We start from the raw sequence: 6941 nt of genomic DNA, 5'->3' as shown, positions 1-6941 counted from the left end.
GTCCTAAATTCTAGGTCATCTTAAAAACAGAATTCAAACACCCTCTGAGAAATTTCAATTTCTAATGAAAATAATCATCAGGAGATTGGCTATACAAATGATGAGGTGAGAAAAATATCTGAGATCCTGCCTGTAGTCATTGCCCACACTGTGGTTTTGGCAAAACAAACTGCCTTCAGAAAAATGTCCAATCTTTCAAATTGTTGGTCAAAGTTAGTAACACTGGAAGGGGCAGGGGGAGGGGGGTAAGTTCAAAAGAATCCTGGTTTGTAAAAAAAATGGCTGTCTTATCATTATAATCACACACAAATCTTTTTCTTGAAACAATGTCCAATGGTCCCAAAGGCCTGGAGTATAGTCTACTAATTGGTCTTCACTGACCCTCTATGCCAATGAACCTACATCAGAAATCAGCCCAGTCTAGTCAATATTATTTGCCTCTTTCCTTACCTAGTTCTATAGCCACATCCAGCCGATTTCGATCTTTGTTCCTTTACATTTGCTTTTTATATGTGAAATGCCAAACCCTCCATTTCCTTTTTATCTCAAGTAAAACCGGTTTTGCCACCAAAATCCACATTAGTTTCAAGATCAGAGAATCATAAGGGGTACATCTCTTGGTGGTGAAGCCATGAGGATGAAGAGTCACCCACATACCTCATCAGGAAAATTGATTGATAAGTTAGTTGAACACAATGCAATATGTGTTATTGTAGAAATATTTTAATGGTCAGAGTTCATTCATGGAAGGGCTGTCTGGTGGCGAAGTAGAATGGGATAGTCAGGAAAATGTCACAGAGAAGGTGCCATTCAAGCAGAGCTTGGGTGAAGATTCTTTAAATGAGAGGCTCAGGGTATAAATTCAGAGGGTTGGTCCTGGAGACAACACTTATCCTAGGCACAGACCCATAATAAATTAATTTAAATATTGCCTTACTTATACTCCCATATCTCTCCATAAGTTTCATGATATACAATCCAAAGCCTGTATTCTATTTCTCACCAGCCACTCTAGACAAGCTCATAATAAAATCTTAGCATATACTTAGTTTAATGAAGAATATAGTCATGTTTACTAGATTATGATAGCTCAGCCAACACCTGATGTGTCCACATCTGACTTTGTGGCTACAGAGCTGATATGTTCACAAAGCTGATGTCCATCCAAGTCCTCAGACTGAGTAGGAAAATACAACATTTTCAATTTACTAGGAGGAAAATTATCTGAGACACTTCCATCTTGCCCCAATTACACTCTCAAAGATTTATATCATACTTATAAAGAATTTGTGAGAAATTAGTGCTGCAGCAAGAGGGTTATCTCACAACAGATCATTTCAACAGTTTTCTCATACTCAAGACGTGAGAGGAATTTGCTCCATATCTAAATCGTTCAGAATTATAGGACTTACCCATGAGCCACTTGCACCATGTTTTACAATTTATAAAATGTGCCTCTGTCTGAATGTACCTAATCCTCAAAGCTTCCATGTGAGGGAGGCAGTATTATGTAAATAAGGAAATTGCATCTCAGAAAGGCTACATCGTTTTCTTTTCATTTATGCAGGTGATTAGTTGGAGAGTGAGTACTTGAATTCATGTCTTCCAAGACCTGTATTTTTGTCACTTTAATAAAACAAGGCGGTGTGTGTGTGTGTGGGGCATCATTGGCCTATTTTCCTCCCTGGTCATGTATCACCAGTACCTAACAGCAGGAAGTGCAACCTGGCAGTAATAAACCCCACCTGGATAAGTTTATTAAACTAGAAGCTAGTTAGAGCTTTCTCCCTGGTTACAGGAATTTGGAATACAGAGGTTCCAATTAGCATATCTGTGGGCATGAATTGAGAAAAAAATTGAAAGTTGAGTTGGTTATGTATAAGTCATGGAATACAGGGAATGGGGTATAACAAGGAGACACAGCAGTGAGAAGCAAATGATCACCTGATGGAAAGTTACCTTGATTTCCACAGCTTTCTGGTTTCTTGTTACAGCCTCTCAAGAGGTGAGTTGAAATACTGTTGTCTTTTGCCTTTCTGCCCCCAAGCCAAATCCTAATCTCCCCTGCCTTACTCTTAGAGTACCATTAATCCAGATACTGTCTGTATATATTCACCTATCCTGGATTCATTATACAGAAAAACATTTTAAAAACAAACAAACAAGAATGACAGAGTAAAACATAAAAACCTCAATAGAGAAGATAGAAAATATTAAAAACTAGAACACATTTAAATGGATTATAAGAGAAACCAAATGATAAGATCCAAAATGTTAACCTAACTGCCTGTACAGCAATCGACTTTCCAATGTCTTCTGCACGTTAACAAGGCTATACACATCCCTGGTCCATGGCCAAATGGGATTCACTAGTGGCTTAATCCACATGGATTTCCCCTTCGTTTTTCTTTTAAAACAGAAACAGCTTTAAAATGGACTTAAAGGTTTCACTCCCATCACTAGTCTGTTGCTCTTTCCTCTTCTTTTGACCTCATGTGGGCAGGTCAGACCAACCACTCTCTTCAAACTGTATCTACAGGGTTATCCTCTATAGCACTGTGGTGTGGGTAGAGGGCGTCCTACCTCAAGCTGAGGCTGGCTGTGCAATCATCTCTGGGCATGAACTGCTCTGAGCAGGAACATTGGCCTCAAGGATTGGCATACCAAAATGAGGTCTACTCTGTGCCTCCCTTTCCTGTGAACATATAAACAATAGCTTCCCCTTGGTTGGATTAGTGCCCTGGTCCCTCATTGCTGTCATCATTCCCGCCCCCCCCACCCCCCACCCCCCACCTCTCTGTGGGTCTTAAAGGCATATGAGAGGGGAGGAAACGATGCCTTTCAGCACAGGTGCTATCTGCATTTTTTTTATGGTGTATGTATCATTTGGTTTGATCTGGCTCATGACAGAGTATCTGGTCCTCAGTCCCAGAATTGCGTGTTATGTGCATTTTCCCTTATGCCCATTCTATTGTTTGCACTTACCTTAGTGGACTCATATTGTACTTGACCTTTTGTGCTTGACTAACTTCACTCAGCATAATACCCTCCAACTCTTTAAATGAGATGAGGTGCTTCATATTTTTATCACTATTCTTTAGGGATGCAAAGTATTCCATTGTGTATATAGGCCGGAGATTTTAATCCAATTGTCTATTGATAAAAATCTATCCATACAAGACAGGCAGGATAAGTAATCCCGAGGAGATAGCAATGGTACTGACAGTTCCAGGGGGGAATGGGAGGGAATGATGGGGATGGATGTGAGTGGTAAGCCATTTATGACAGGGACAGTGGAATAGTAGAGATTCTAAACTAGACAGATGGCGACGACGGTATAGCACTTCTGGTCATGTCAGATCAATCAAATGTATCTGACAGAAATTACTGAGAGGTCAATGATGGGCAATCATGAGGCAGATTGAAAGTTGGGCAGAAAGAAAGGAAAAAGAACAGGAGGAAAGAAGAAAGAAAAAATATGTAAATATTTAATTATAAATTCAGGGGTATGTGGTAGCTATATAATTCTTTGTCAATTTGAGAGGATTAAGAGTGAATAGGTGGAGTCTAGCCTGTCAATCAGATCATAGCCAATGAGGCCTGTGTATGGGCATGGTCTTCTCCTGACACTTCTGGGAACTCCTACATTCTTCCTTGGAGATAGGAGACACTCCCTCTCTCTGCTCACTCCCTGGGAGGCATAGCAGCTGACAAGACACATGGAACTACACTAGTGTCCTGAGCTAGAGAAGCCAGGTGGAGACCCCTGAAAGCACTGAGATGCTTACAATGTCACTAGACCCACAAGATTTCCCACCACTGGCCTATGATCTTCCTGCATTTGGCATCATTGCACGTGTTTTATGAGTGTGAAGAGGACTTTATAGATTGGTATCAGACATATGGGCTAATACCAGACTTATGAACTTGATCTGGACTGGGATGTTTTCTAAATATTCAATTGTTCTTTTTTTTATACTAGGTCTCTTCCCTCCCTCTCCATATAAAGTTAGTAATTAGATTTTCCATTTCTTTAAAGAATGATGTTGTGATTGGGATTGAAATTGCATCGTATTTGTTGATTGCTTTAGGGAGTACTGACATTTTCATAATATTGTCTTCCTATCCATAAACGGGATATTCTTCCATTTGTTCAGGGCTCTTGGTTTCTTGTATTAATGATCTGTCATTTTCTTTGCGTAGGTCTTTTGTTTCTTTGGTTAGGTTTAGTCCCAGGTATTTTCTCTTTTGTGTAACGATTTTAAATTGTATTCCGTTCTTCTTGTGTTTTTCAGAGATCTCATTTCAGTCACATACATTTCTGATTGATTTCTGCTTATTGATTTTGTGTACTGCTACTTTATAAAACTGCTTAATTGTTTCCAACAATGTTTGGGAGGAGTCCTTGGAATTCTCTCTATCTAAAATAATATCCTCTGCAAATAGAGCTTCACTTTTTCTTTGTCCATTTTACTCTCTTGATTTCATCTTGTTTTCTAATTTCTGACTAAGATTTTCAGCACAATGTTGAATAAAAGTGGTGATAAAGGGCAGCCTTGTCTAGTACCTGTTTTAGGGAAATGTTTTCATTTGACCTCAGTGAGGGTTAAATTGGACTTGGTTTTTTGTATATGGTCTTTATACTGTTGAGAAGGCTACATTCTATTCCTATCTTATTGAATGTTTTTATTAGAAATATATATTGGATATTGGCAAAATAATTTTTTGTATCTATTAATATGGTCATGTAGTTCTTATTCTTTGCATTGTTTATGTGGTGGATTGCACCAATTGTTTTTCTAATATTGAATCATTCTGCATCCCATGATGCCATTTGGTCATGATAAATTATTTCTTTACTAAATTGTTGGATTATATTAGCTAGAATTTTTGCATTTACGAGGGGCTACCCCCCCAAAAAAACCCCAAAATTTCAAAGCTATGTATTTAATTTCTATTTATTTCTTTATTTTAAGAAACAACCTCATCACTTTCAAAGGACACTCTATTACACTTAATAAATCTGTCAACTCTGCGATTCCATTCTTTGAAGCATTTTTCTAACTCATCTGTTTGGTTAACTAACTACACCTCCTTCATATTTTTCTTCACCTTTTCTACATCATCAAATTGCTGTGCTTTCATTTCCCTCTGCATTAACAGAAAGAAAATTACATCACATGGAGATAAGTCAGGTGAGTAAGGAGTGTGGTCAAGAGAGGCATGCTGTTTTTTTCAAAATTGGGTGCAATGAAATGGCTGAGTGAGCAAATGCATTGTTATGGTGGAAAAACTAGTCCCCCATCTGCCACACATCAGGCCTTTTTTGGTCACACTGTAATACACTATCTTTTCAGAACCTCTAAATAGAAAGCTTGATTAACAGTCTAACCTGGTGGGAGAAACCCAAATGCATTATGAGTTGACATTTCGGTATATTTGGGAAGTTGACATATCCAGAACGAGGTTTGTCATCAATCGATATTTCACCTTTTTTGAAACGTGAAAACCATTTGTACACTTGAGTTTTTCCCATAGTGCTGTCCCACAAGCTGTGTTCAACATCACAAGAGTTTCTGAAGTATTTTTCCCAAGCAGGAAACAAAATTTCACAGGTGTACACTGTTCACTTAAATAGGCGTTCACAAAAAATGGGTCTCAAGCAAAACTGTGTTTAAGGAAAAAAAATTCAGTGTGACTACAGAGAACCTTCCCAGACAATGTAACTGGGTGCACTAACTCAGTGAGTTGCTTGAAACTGGCCTACTGGGAAAAATGTGAACTACAAAAACTATGCCCAGTGGAACTTGTTTCCCATTTTTTGGGGGGTACCCCCTCATAATGTTCATAAGGGATATAGTCTGTAGTTTTCTGTCTTTTTGAGATCTTTGCCTGGTTGTAGTATCAGGGATATGCTGGCTTCTTAATAAGAGTTTGGGAATTTGCTTTGCCTTTCTATATTCTGGAATCGTCTTTGTAGAATTTGTAACAGCTCTTCCCTGAATACTTGGTAGAATTTCCCTGTGAATTCATCTGGTCCTTGGCATTTCTTAGTTGGAAGTTTCTTGATGACCTTCTCTATTGCTTCTTTTGTTATGAATCTGTGCAATTTTTTTCTACATCTGTCTGAGTTAGTTTGGATAGATAATGGATTTCTAGTTTTTTGCCCATTTCCTCATTATCTTATATTTATCTTTATTTTTATTATTATATATTATTAAATATAGTATTTGATAATATATTATATATTATTAAATATATTATTTGATAATATTATATATTATCAAACTTGTTGGAGTATAATCTTTCATTGTACTGTGTTATTATTCTTTTTATTTCATGTGGATCTGCTGTGACAGCACACTTTATTGTCTCTAATTCTATATATTTGCATCATCACCTTCTTTTCATTGGTTAAATTTGACAATTTTGGTAATCCTTTCAAAAAACAACTTGTCTTGATATTTTTTCCATTGTTTTACGGTTTTCTAGTTCATTTATTTCTGCTCTGGTCTCCATGTTTTTCTCTCTTACGTTGTTGGAGTATTTATGTTGTCTTTTTGCTAGTTGTTGCAAGTGTTGTATGAAGGTGTGGATTTTGGACCGCACTTGTTTTTCATGTGTGTATTGATTGCTGTAAGTTAACTTCTGATAACTGCTTTGGCTATGTCCAAATATTTTCTGTAATGATGTGAAATAGTTATTATTCATTTCTCTTTTTAAATTGTTTTATTAGGGGCTCATACAACTCTTATCACAATCCATATATAAATCAATTGTGTAAATCACATTTGTAAATCCATTGCCCTCATCATTCTCAAAACATTTGCTCTCCACTTAAGCCCCTGGCATCAGCTCCTCATTTCTCCACCTCCCTCCCTGCTCCCCCCTTCCTCATGAACCCTTGATAATTTATAAATTATTATTTTGTCATATCTTGC

The sequence above is a fragment of the Echinops telfairi genome, unplaced genomic scaffold, assembly GCF_000313985.2.
Source record: "Echinops telfairi isolate 266 unplaced genomic scaffold, ASM31398v2 ScPeMD7_3509;HRSCAF=4178, whole genome shotgun sequence".
NCBI classification, from domain to species: Eukaryota; Metazoa; Chordata; class Mammalia; order Afrosoricida; family Tenrecidae; genus Echinops; species Echinops telfairi.
This window is presented reverse-complemented; position numbering follows the sequence as displayed.